This window comes from Mobula hypostoma, chromosome 27, assembly GCF_963921235.1.
Source record: "Mobula hypostoma chromosome 27, sMobHyp1.1, whole genome shotgun sequence".
NCBI lineage: Eukaryota > Metazoa > Chordata > Chondrichthyes > Myliobatiformes > Myliobatidae > Mobula > Mobula hypostoma.
The window spans coordinates 8,349,309-8,360,659 of NC_086123.1; positions in this window are offsets into that span (position 1 = coordinate 8,349,309).

Consider the following 11,351-nt stretch of genomic DNA (forward strand, 5'->3'; position numbering starts at 1 on the left):
AGAAGTTCCCTCTCATGTTGGCCTCAAATATTTCACCTTTCATCCTTAACCCATGACCTCCAGTTCTAGTTTCATCCAACCTCAGTTGGAAAAAAAAACTATATTTTACTTCTTTTTTAAACAAAAAAAATATACAAGATGGCTGAAGTTCCTTAGTTCTTATTAAAGAAAACTTGTACAAACCAGATTATCTATTAAGTTTTGACTTACCTTACACCATTACAGAAAGTTTCCCTTCTCCATCAACTTCTCTCTTGGAACCACATCAGTTCCTCTCCATTCCTCTCCCTATCAGACTTTACAGGGAAGGGGGAAAGGAGCAAATCCCTGAGGCTGAATGATTTCCAGCAGGTTATTAATTTAATCCACTAATAGATTTTCTTGAAACTTATACTTGAGGATATTAACAAAGAAAGAGTTTGTGTAGGATTCCAGTGAGGAAATTAACCTGATTTTCCACCACTAGACAGTATTATATTGTTCACCTAGGAACACATATAGATCTGAATAAACATATTTCTCTTCAATGGACTTGTTTGGAGTCATCATTCTTCAAGGAAGCTGACATAAGTCATCAGCTACAGTGTAATGAATCTACTTAATCCTATCATCCAAACTAGTCCAGTGCCTTTAGGATTCAATCTGAGCTGATTTGTAAGCAATGTAAACACCTAAAGGGCTGAGTCCATCCTGAATCTCCTTAATTGAAAAGTCATGTTGCTGTCAAAGCCAAGACAGCTCAGTTCTCATCCCTGGTTGTGACTTAGAAGCATTCTCACAAAGCTGCCAATTCCGTTAATGCAACTTGTCAATCTTTTCTTGACAGGATAAGAAAGGTTTCACTGGAGGGACTTTTTCCTCACAGCTGGATTCCACCTGTTGTTTGAGGATCTGCGGAGTGCCTGTAAAGGTTGAACTTGCACGCATGGTAGCATCCATCCTTGACATTTTAATAATGTAGTTGCCTCATTAAACAATATTGCATTCACCAAAATAGAAAACAATTTGCAGATATATGAAAGGTATAAAAATGATTGTATCTTTTGTCTGTTGTTCTAAAAATTAATTCTCTTTTTTTAATCCAAAAACATTAAATAATCATCACCAGATAGTATCCTACATTAAAGAACTAACTGGAGATTTTAAAAGAGCTGAGGAAGAGGAGATTCAGGGAGATATTCAATGGGGACTAAATGAACGAATGTTCAAAATCAAAATAATTTAATCAACCAGACAAAATGTTTAGAAGAAATGTTTTATAATAAAGTGAGCATCACCTGGGGCACCACTCACCAAATTCCAGAGCCTGCAGCCTCTTGTGTTGCCAAAATTAAACTTCCCTGCTATTATAATTTTCACCTTTGGCTCTTCAGAAACGGCTCCAAATTACAGAAATGACCATTCCACCATAAATGAGAAACAGCTCTTCTGTTTCCTCATTTACTGCATCTTCCCGTCACTGTCTGTAAAGAATTTGTACATTCTCCCCATGACCGTGTGGGTTTCCTTGGGGAGTTCCAGTTTCTTCCTACATTCCAAAGACATAGGGGTTAGTCAGTTAATCAACCACACGGGTGTAGTTGGACTGTGTGGGCTCATTGGGATGGAAGAGTTGTTACCGTGTTGGATTTTCAAGTAATAAAAATAAATAAAATAAATAGGCCAAAGGCACCAACTAACACTTGAGCATCAAATAAGCCCAGGCAAAGAAATGTCCCAGTCTGATTCAGCATCCGGCTGGATTTGCATTGCCTGTCATGTTGATGAAGGAGCTGTTGGATAAATTAACACCCCTACTTCAGCATGTATCTCATTGGGTTTAGATGGCTCACAAATATTTTAAGCCTGATTGAGGCATCCTTTCAATAATTTTGCACCGAGACGAGCTTACAACCAGACGTAAAGTAACTGGACAGCTACCAACCATTTTTACTTAAAACACCAATCAGAATCAGATTTAATATCACTGGCATATATTGTGAAATTTGTTGTTTTGTGGCAGCAGTACATTGGAATACAAAATGAAAATCTATAAATTATAACAAGAATCTTATAAGGCAAAAGAGAGAAAAAGAAGCCAAGTAGTGTTCATGGGTTCATTGTCCATTCAGAAATCTGATGGCGGGGAGAAGAAGCTGTTCCTGAAATGCTATATGTGCCTCTTCTGTGTCCTGTACCTCCTCCTTGATGGTAGCAATGTGAGAAAAGCACGTCCTGGATGATGGGGGTCCAAAATGATGGATGTCACCTTCCTGATGCATCAACGCTGAGGAGGTTAGTGCTCATGGTGATAGCTGAATTCACAACTTTCTACAGCTTTTTTTTCCTGATCCTTTGCAGGAGCCCTTCATAAAAGACGGTGATGCAGCCAGTTAGAATGTTCTCTACAGTACACCTGCGAAAATTCGCAAGAGTCTTGGTGAAGTACCCAGTCTCCTCGAACTCCTAATGAAACATAACTACTGGCATGCCTTCTTTGTAATTGTGTCGATATGTTGGGCCCAGGATAGATCTTCAGAGATGTTGACACCCAGGAACTTGAAACTGCTGACCCTTTCCACTGCTGATCCCTCAGTGAGGACTGGTCTGTGTTCCCCAACTTCCTCCTCTGGAAGACCACAATCACTTCCTTGGTCTTACAGCCATTGAGTGCAAGGTTGGTGTTGCGACACCACTTAACCAACTGCTCTATTTCACTCCTGTACACCTTCTCGGCACCTTGAGAAATTTGGTCAACAATAGTAATGTCACCACCAAGCCCCACTTCCAACTTCTCAGCCTAACTTCTAAGATGGCACGGTAGATTAAAATGTACAGCCAAATCAGGGGTGAACATCCTGAGGAGCTGCCATGTGATCTGAGCGAGGGGTAGATGAACTCACTGAAACATTTTCAAACTCCAATTGTGGGACACAGCTCGACATGCCATGTTACATTTACTATATTGTGCAACTCACTCGCCTTGCTGAATTCCACCAGGGCATGGCCATTGGGGAGGAGAACTTGTTTGTGCAAGGGGTGAGTAATCACTTCCTCCGAGAAGAACTACAAAGAGGAGCAAACACAACCACTCCACACTTATAGAGGGGCTTCACCACCAGACCATGTTGCACATGGTGTTGGGGACAACAGTGGGAATGAAGGCACTCTGCAATAGACCCAAGACCCATGGGCATTTCTTTAGATAAGTATTGTTTACTGAATAAGTTGATTAGTGCTTTAAAGTTACTGTGCATCTTTTTATATCTCTCATCTCCGGAGGGAAGGCCCCAAAATCCGCGGCTTTGCCTGCTACTGGCAACCAGGGCTGGGGTCGAAACGTTCGGCAGAGATGGTGCTCAGTGTCGGAGGGCTGGTCGGAGCTCCAAGTTTTTGGACGACTCAGAGTCGTACTGTGGTCCGGTACGGCAGGGAAAGTTTTCGTCCTTCTCCCGTCTGCGTGAGGTGTGGGACTTCTGAGAGACTTTGAATTTTTTACCATGCTAAATGGCCTGTTCTTCGTCAAGTTACGGTATTGTTTGCACTGTTGTAACTGTATGTTATAATTATGTGGTTTTTGTCAGTTTTTCAGTCTTGGTCTGTCCTGTGTTTCTGTGATATCACACCGGAGGAATATTGTATCATTTCTTAATGCATGCATTACTAAATGACAATAAAAGAGGACCGCGTGTCCTCATAATCTAATCTAATCCAATCTAATCATCAGATCTCGAATCAGCGTAGCACCACTGCTCATTCATGCTGTGATCCATTCCCTCATGACGCTGATCCATTCAGCCTGCAATATCAGTCTACGGCATTTACCTCCCTGTCCCAACCTTACCCGGGTACCTTCCCTACTGTGGAAACAGCTCAGAGCGTTGCAGCATTTGTACCTCTTATGCTGAAAGGATCAAGGAGCTTGTCTACTAAGGTTAATGAGACTAGGTCAATATCAGCACTTCACCAGTTAAGCACAGCCACTGTACCAAACCACAGGCAAAGAACATAGGAGTGTGTTATGACGGTTACAGGACAAAATTTAGTTTGAATAGCAACTCAAGTGACTAGTTTGACAGATTCATCCACCTTACAAGATTGTAAGGATAAAAGCTTCTTCTTGTTGCTTGTCTAAACACTGGTGAATTGGCAGTTTCAACAGCAGAGACCCATTGCTGGTCCATTAGAGCAGGTTGGTGGTGTTTCAATGTCCAGCCTTCCATTCTGAGACTTTCAGCCACAATGCATTAAGGTAGAGAAATCGAGGTACGGGATGCTTCTCATGCCCCTGGTGCATCCACTTCCCCTTGCTCCGTCCACCTCGCTGCCTAATTTTCCTTTCAAGTCTTTTTATGTTTGAACACTTCTAAACAGTGTGTCTCAACAGATTTCAGTTACAACCTATGCAAATCCTTGGTGCTGGATCTGCCTACGTGCAACCCATTGCAGTTGTGTAGCTTGGGAAACCCCCTTTTACTGGGCACCTCTGGAAATGTGGCTTGTTAGCCCCTTGCTGGATTCCACGGCCAGAAACCCACCTCTCTCAGGCTTCGTTCGTCTAGGGTGTATATGACTTTGGTCCCACCAGATCCGAGAGGTTGGGATGTCTTGCCCACCCAAACCCCGGTTTGCGTGAATGCTGTGTGATTCACTGCCCCTGGCAATCACCCATTGGCAAGAAATAACAGATCGTACACTGCATACAATTAATCAGAAGTATATTTAAGAATGTGAACTTAAGCAAACAGTTATTAAAGGAAAAAAAGAGAAAAAAAAAACAAGCAAAAAGGGCCCATTATACTTTAACACTCACATATGTACAGTGGAACTCAAATCTTGAACTTGTAACCCATGCGCTGGACCCTCAGTCTGTGTGAAAGCACAAACCAACTTCCAAAGGTTGCTTGAAATCCATCTTGAACAAACGAGCTCTCCCACGGGAGGATTGGTCCTTCCTCCTCGAAGCTGTTCATCTGTACAAAGCACCTTGTGCAACAGGGATCGCATCCTCCACCATCTTCTCTCCTGTCTTCGGCCAATAAAGACCTCTCCGCCCAGCATTCTCCAGAACGTTCTACCTTCTTGACTGGCTGACACCTCATTCCCAAGTTGGGACAATGAGCCTCTTATCTCAGCACAAACCCAAACAAGCCGAAAGCAGAACAGATTGCTCTTACAGAACATCCAAAATGAAATACCCATAGCATAACAGTAAAAATCTTAATCAGGGTGTTACACTTGAAAACCAGTTGCCAGAATCTGGCCCATTCCTCAGCAAGATTACTGCACTGCCGTTTAATATCAATTTCCTTCTTAACATTCTCAACGTGGTGCCTTTTCTCAATACACATTTATTGATAGGAACTTTTCATTTAGTAAGAAACAAAGGTCCTGACTTCAACTCTTTGGGATCAAGGATAAGCTGCTTTGACTCCAGGTCTATGAACTCCCAGGTGGCTAATAAGGCCAGAGTGGGATGTTCAGTCTCTCCCACAGTTGGGGCAGTTGAGTAGGTATCCCGGGAGATGGATGCATTCCCTCAGCATTTAAGCTGGACCCTCTGCCCGTTCCCGATGAGTGGACTCGAGATCCTTAAAACCATCCTTCTCCATTTTGAGCAGTCTTAAGGCATGGATACGCATGAGTCAATGGGAAATCTAAACACAAGAGATTCTTCAGATGCTGGAAATCAGAGTAACACACACACACACACACACACACACACACTCTGCAGGATGAACTCAACAGATCAGGCAGCATCTCATCCCAAAATCGCAACTGTTTATTCCTCTCTATAGATGGTGTCTGTTATGCAGCATTTCTCCATCACTTTGTGTGTGTTATAATGGGAAAACTACACTTGTTCACAAAGGCTTTGAAGGTGTACTTGTACTTTTACTTGTATTCATGCTTGTATTTTTACCGCTGTGCACCTGGTAAACTCATGCCAACTTTTGCTTGGAATAGGATGTTTGTCCCACAGTTGGGTTGAGATACCCATACATTTCCTTACTACTTCAGTTCTTCTGCTAAGTCATGTTGATCACACATATGCATCGAATGAGGGACAGCAAATGTGATATTTTCCTGGTGGTTTCCTTTCCCATTTCTGAGGACTCCAGGGTCGCTTGGTCGCATCCGTAAACCACAGAGCTGCCACCTGTAGCAGGTCTGCCAGAGTGACAGGAAACATCCATGTACCAAGATGGAGAAGTCTGGGACACTGGGACCTGACTTTTATTGCTGCTAGGCAATCTATCCCATTTTATTCTGTTATACTCTATTGCAGCAGTTTGGTACAAATGGATGGGTTGCTAGGATACTTCGAGTTCGGCATTTTCTACTACTTTAGTTCAGCTGAATTTTGAAGAACATGTTTGAAGTGTTAAGTTTATAAAAGTTAAAATAGCACATCACTATCGCTCTAACTAGAAAAGTAAAAGTAGGGGACAGCGTGGAGAGTTAGTGGTTCGGGTTTAGGAACAGGGATGAAAGAGTTAGTGGTCAGGGACAGTAAATGAGGAGTCAGGGGCAGAACCAGTGTTCAGCGTCCAGGTTGGAGCACCCCACGGTCAAAGACTCATGATCACCAATGTTGGGTAGGCAGGCACTGAAGACAAAGACCAGAGACCCCCAGGTCGGTAAGTCCCAGGTTGGAGGTCAGTGTGAGCAGAAAGCATGAGGGTCTGTGAGTTCTGAGGCCAGAGGTACAAGCAACTATGGAGGTCGAGGCCCGAGGGTCAAAATCCTATGATCGGCAAGTCCTGGGGTCAATATGCAAAGGTTGGCATGACTGGAGGTCGAAGGCTGAAGAATGAAGACTGAATTCAGTGAATCCAGAGGTCTAGGTCCAAAGGTCAAAGCCCCTGAGTTGGCTAATCTGGAGGTTAGAGGCCTGATATCTGAGGATCCTGGCCAGTGACTGAAGGTCGGAGACCTGGTGCCTACAAGTCTGAAAGTCCGGGACCGAGGACTGGAAGTCCGGAGATGTCCTGCCCTGGGGTCGGAGGCCCATCTTTGTGAGTGAATAGGTGGGTGGGAGGATGGTAAGGGGACTTGCTTTGCTATAGTTGTTTTGTTGTTGCTGTTATTGCTGTTCGTGTTGTTCTGCTGAACATTGTGGGCATGTTATGTTGGCACCGGAATCTGTGGCAATACTTGCGGACTGCCGCAGTCGTATCCTCGGGTGCATTGGCTGTTAACGCAAACAAATTCCACTGTATGCTTTGATGTATATTTCTGAATCTGAATCCAAAGTAATTCTGCTCACTCATTATTTTCTGATACCCTTTATCTGACTGCACTGTATCAAGCCAACAATTTAGCTTTCAGAGAAACTGAGACCTAAGTTTTCAAGTGTTGTTTAATCCTGCTTCCTAAGATGTTCAGAAACATCCAGAATTGAACATTTTTTTGTATAGACACTATGTGACTGCAATGTTAAGATTAGACAGTTTTTTTCTTGTATTACTGCAACTGATCTGTGTTGTTTTTCAAACCAGAACCTAATTCAGTTCCACTCCACGGCTTCACTTTTCAGAAGGTCACTACGCTATAAAGTTGGATTACACATTTCAAAGGTTATATTTTTTCCCACCTATTCTGGCTGGCAAAATGATTTATCCAAGTCCATTACTTTAGTCCATTAAGTCCATTTTATTTATTTCCCCTATCCCTCTGGACCAAAGTATTAGTTTCTGTGAATCCTAACAAATGTATTGGACCTGATTTTGTTTTGAACAGAGAACAAACACCAAAACCCATTGTTAGATCTGCACTTGTCCACTGACTTTTTATGTGCTTTTCTAATAGAAACTCTTGTGTGTCTACAGAGTTCAAACCAAGAAGTATCAATTACATTATTAAACCCAATCTCAAATCCGATAGCAGAAGAAAAGGGACGGGGGAAGGTAGGAACGGGATTTAAGTGAGAAAGGTAAAGGAGATAAAGTAGAAGAATAAAGAATATACGCTAATCTTTTCCTATCTTTAAAATTTTCAACAGTACCTAACATCTGAGGAATAAGACTCCATACCTTCAAAAGTTATTTTTCATTGTTAGAGAGTTGCTTGCCTTCAATTAAAATTGATGACTGATTACTTACTCTACAGACTGTTCGTATTTAATCCAGCATTTATCAAATTATGTCATTTTTGATAAGTTTGATGCCAGAAATTGCAGCACAATAACACATAGAAGATGAAACATTTATTAAAGCCACTGACCATTATGAATATAATCACGGATTACCTTTTATTTAAATGACTACTATTAAGCATACAGTGTTCAGCCTAGTGATAGGTGCTGTATAAAAATAAGAACTACCTTTAGAAAATTATGAACAATTCTTCACTTGGATTTCAGTAAGGCAGAGTCCTGATAATGATTTTGACAGAGGAAACATATCAGTAAGTGGCAAGACACATTCCAAACAAATTTATAAATCTATTAATGTTTCATCAGACAGAGGGCTGATTTGGAAGTATATTGAGAAGTTTTAGTGTGAAATTTACTGACCACTCCAGCAGCTTTTTTTTCCTTTGGTTCTGTTGCCACAAATGTTATCAAGGATACTCCAGCAAATGTCCTGTTATTTGTTATGTTTTATGTATACTCCATTTGGCCCACCAGTGGGTGGGCAGAAGGATGATGAGAATTGCCAAATGTTTTCTGCACTTTTCTGACATATCACGATGCCAACACCTGCAGTTAGAGGCCTACCTGCTGTCCTAAATATTGTAAAGGTAAAATAGAAACTCTCTTTGTGGCACTCTCAAACAACTGGAAACCAAATTAGAAGTTGAATGTATCTGTATCTTCTACAGACGCTGTGCATTGATTCAATGTACAATAACACAGAGAGAGAAAGGAATCCAGCAATTACTGTTGCTTATCATAACCTTCCCCCGCAGTTACAACATGCTCTATGTGACATCTGGCTTGCTCCCTCAGTTAAACTGATGAAAGGACATGAAAGACAGTTCATAGTTCAAAATTTCAGAATTCGAATCAGGCTTATTATCTCTGACTTCCTGTTGGTCGCGCAATATTTTGTTTTGTGACAGCAGTACAGTGCAAGACATAACATTCTACAAGTTTAGATAGATTGATAGAAAGATAGAAAACTAGATAGATTAAAAAGAGGAATAGTGAAGTAGTGTTCACAGTTTCATGGACTGTTCAAAGAATCTGATGACAGAGGATAAGAGATGTCACTAAAACTCTGCGGGTTGTTGGGCTCCTGTACCTCCTCCCTGACAGCAGTATTAGAAGGTGATAGAGGGTGTGTTTCAGATGGTGAGAATCCATACTGATGGATGCCACCTTCTTGAGGGACCGCTTTTTGAAGATGTCCTCGATGATCGGGTGGCTTGTACGCATAATACAGCTGGCTGAGCCTGCAGCCCTTTGCCGCCTCTCCTGATCCTGTGCATTGGAAGCTCCATACCAGTTAGAATGCTCTCCTTGGAAGATCTGTTGAAATTTGCTGGAGTCTTTGGTGACATACCATATCACCTCAAACTTCTAATAAAATTTGGCTACTGAAATGCCTTTGTCGATGTCTTGGGCACAGGACAGATCTTCTGAGATGTTGACACCATCCAGGAACCTACCTAAAGCTACTCTTTTCTACACTAACCATTGTGGTGTGTTCTTCTAACTTCTCCTTTCCGGAGTCCACAATCAGTTCCTTCGCCTTGCTGACATTAAGAGCAGGGATTTCAGAGATCAGCTTATCAATGTTTACAAGCAAGTTTCTCAGTGAGAGACATATGCTTTCGGGTTACTGTTCCTTGGTAGGATCTCTTTCAACTAGCCTCACTAAATTTCTATTCAATTTAATAGCAGTGTGATAATTAAACCACGCATTCCCACACCTAAATATTTCTTCTTAAGAGTTCTTTTTCTTAATTATATATGATTTAGATTGACGCATCCTGGGATATTTACTTATTTAGCGATGCAGTGTGGCGTAGATCCTTCCAGGTGGTCAGAAGAAAATGAGTTTTTTTCTCAAATCGGATCGTTTCTCTTCCTCCCAAATATCATTTCACATGTGTTAGATAGGGACTGAAGGCTTGAGTTAAAAGAAATTCCTTTCTTTAATGTACAGTAATTCTATGATTACAATTGCTAATTTAAACACGAGGAAGAAAAAAAATACAACAGCTCAGGAGATACCTTTAATCTATAATGATACATTATAACGTGACCTTTTATTAAAAATAATGGGTCTGCAAGTTCCATTATCATAATACTATTTAAAAACCATTGTCTTTCATCAAGCTACATTAAGCACAGTCTTCAAGATTAATTTGAGTTGTTTAGCTTGTTGCAGCCTATATTTTCTGATCAGGTTTAGCTCAAAAGGGAGAGGAAGTTTTCTCAGTGAGCTAATATTCTAAGTGAGCAAAGAGGAAATTTGGTTAAAAATCCATGCTGCTGCATATGGATGAAGTCTGTAAACATTTCAGCTGGAAAGGAGTTAGTAATGAGCCTCTCTGGAACACTAAAAATAAACTGTACACTGTGTACATAGATTTGTTCTTTTAGTACTGTTCTATAATGGTCTAAATGCAGGTGTAGGTGTATTGACAAGGCATAATAAAGAGATTTGATGCGGAATTTATTGCCATTCCGGTGCTATTTTTCTCTTTGTTCTGATGCCTTGAATGTTATCGGGAGCCTTTCAGCAACCGCTCAACTCGTATTTCATTCTGTATACAGTTCCACTGGGGGCCACCAGTGGCTTTCTGCACGAGAATTGTCTTATATCCACAGTGACAGAAAAATGATGATGTGAATTGATACAGGCATTTTACAGAGGGATGGCCCATATACTCTTCAACAGACAGCCACAGGAGAAGTTCCTATCCTCCAGGAAAGGAGACCAATTATAATGTGGATCCTTTTCCAGAATGGTGATGGATATTTGTGTATCCTGGACACAGTGATGAAGTGAAGTTATTAGAACAATAAACTAGAGGTCTAGCCTAACAATCCAGAGTCTTGAGTTTAAATCCCACTAAGAATTTTAAAGTAATTAATTGCTAATTTAATTTTAAGGGTTAATTACACTGCAATGACTTACCTAAGTTTCCTTGACAGCACCTCTCAAAGTATGACCCCATTACAACCTGAAGAAACAGGCATACAGAAACACCAACTCATGTGAATTTCTGTTTAAAGTCACACACTATCACCACGCTGAAATATATCTCCGGCTCTCTGCTGTTATTGGATCTAAATCTGGTATTTCGTTTTCACCTCTACTCTGGAGCAATTTCATCTGAAGGATTCAAGGAAACAGCTATCACCTTCTGGGGGGATAACAAATCCTGGTTTTCCTAGCAATGCCCACATCCTGTAT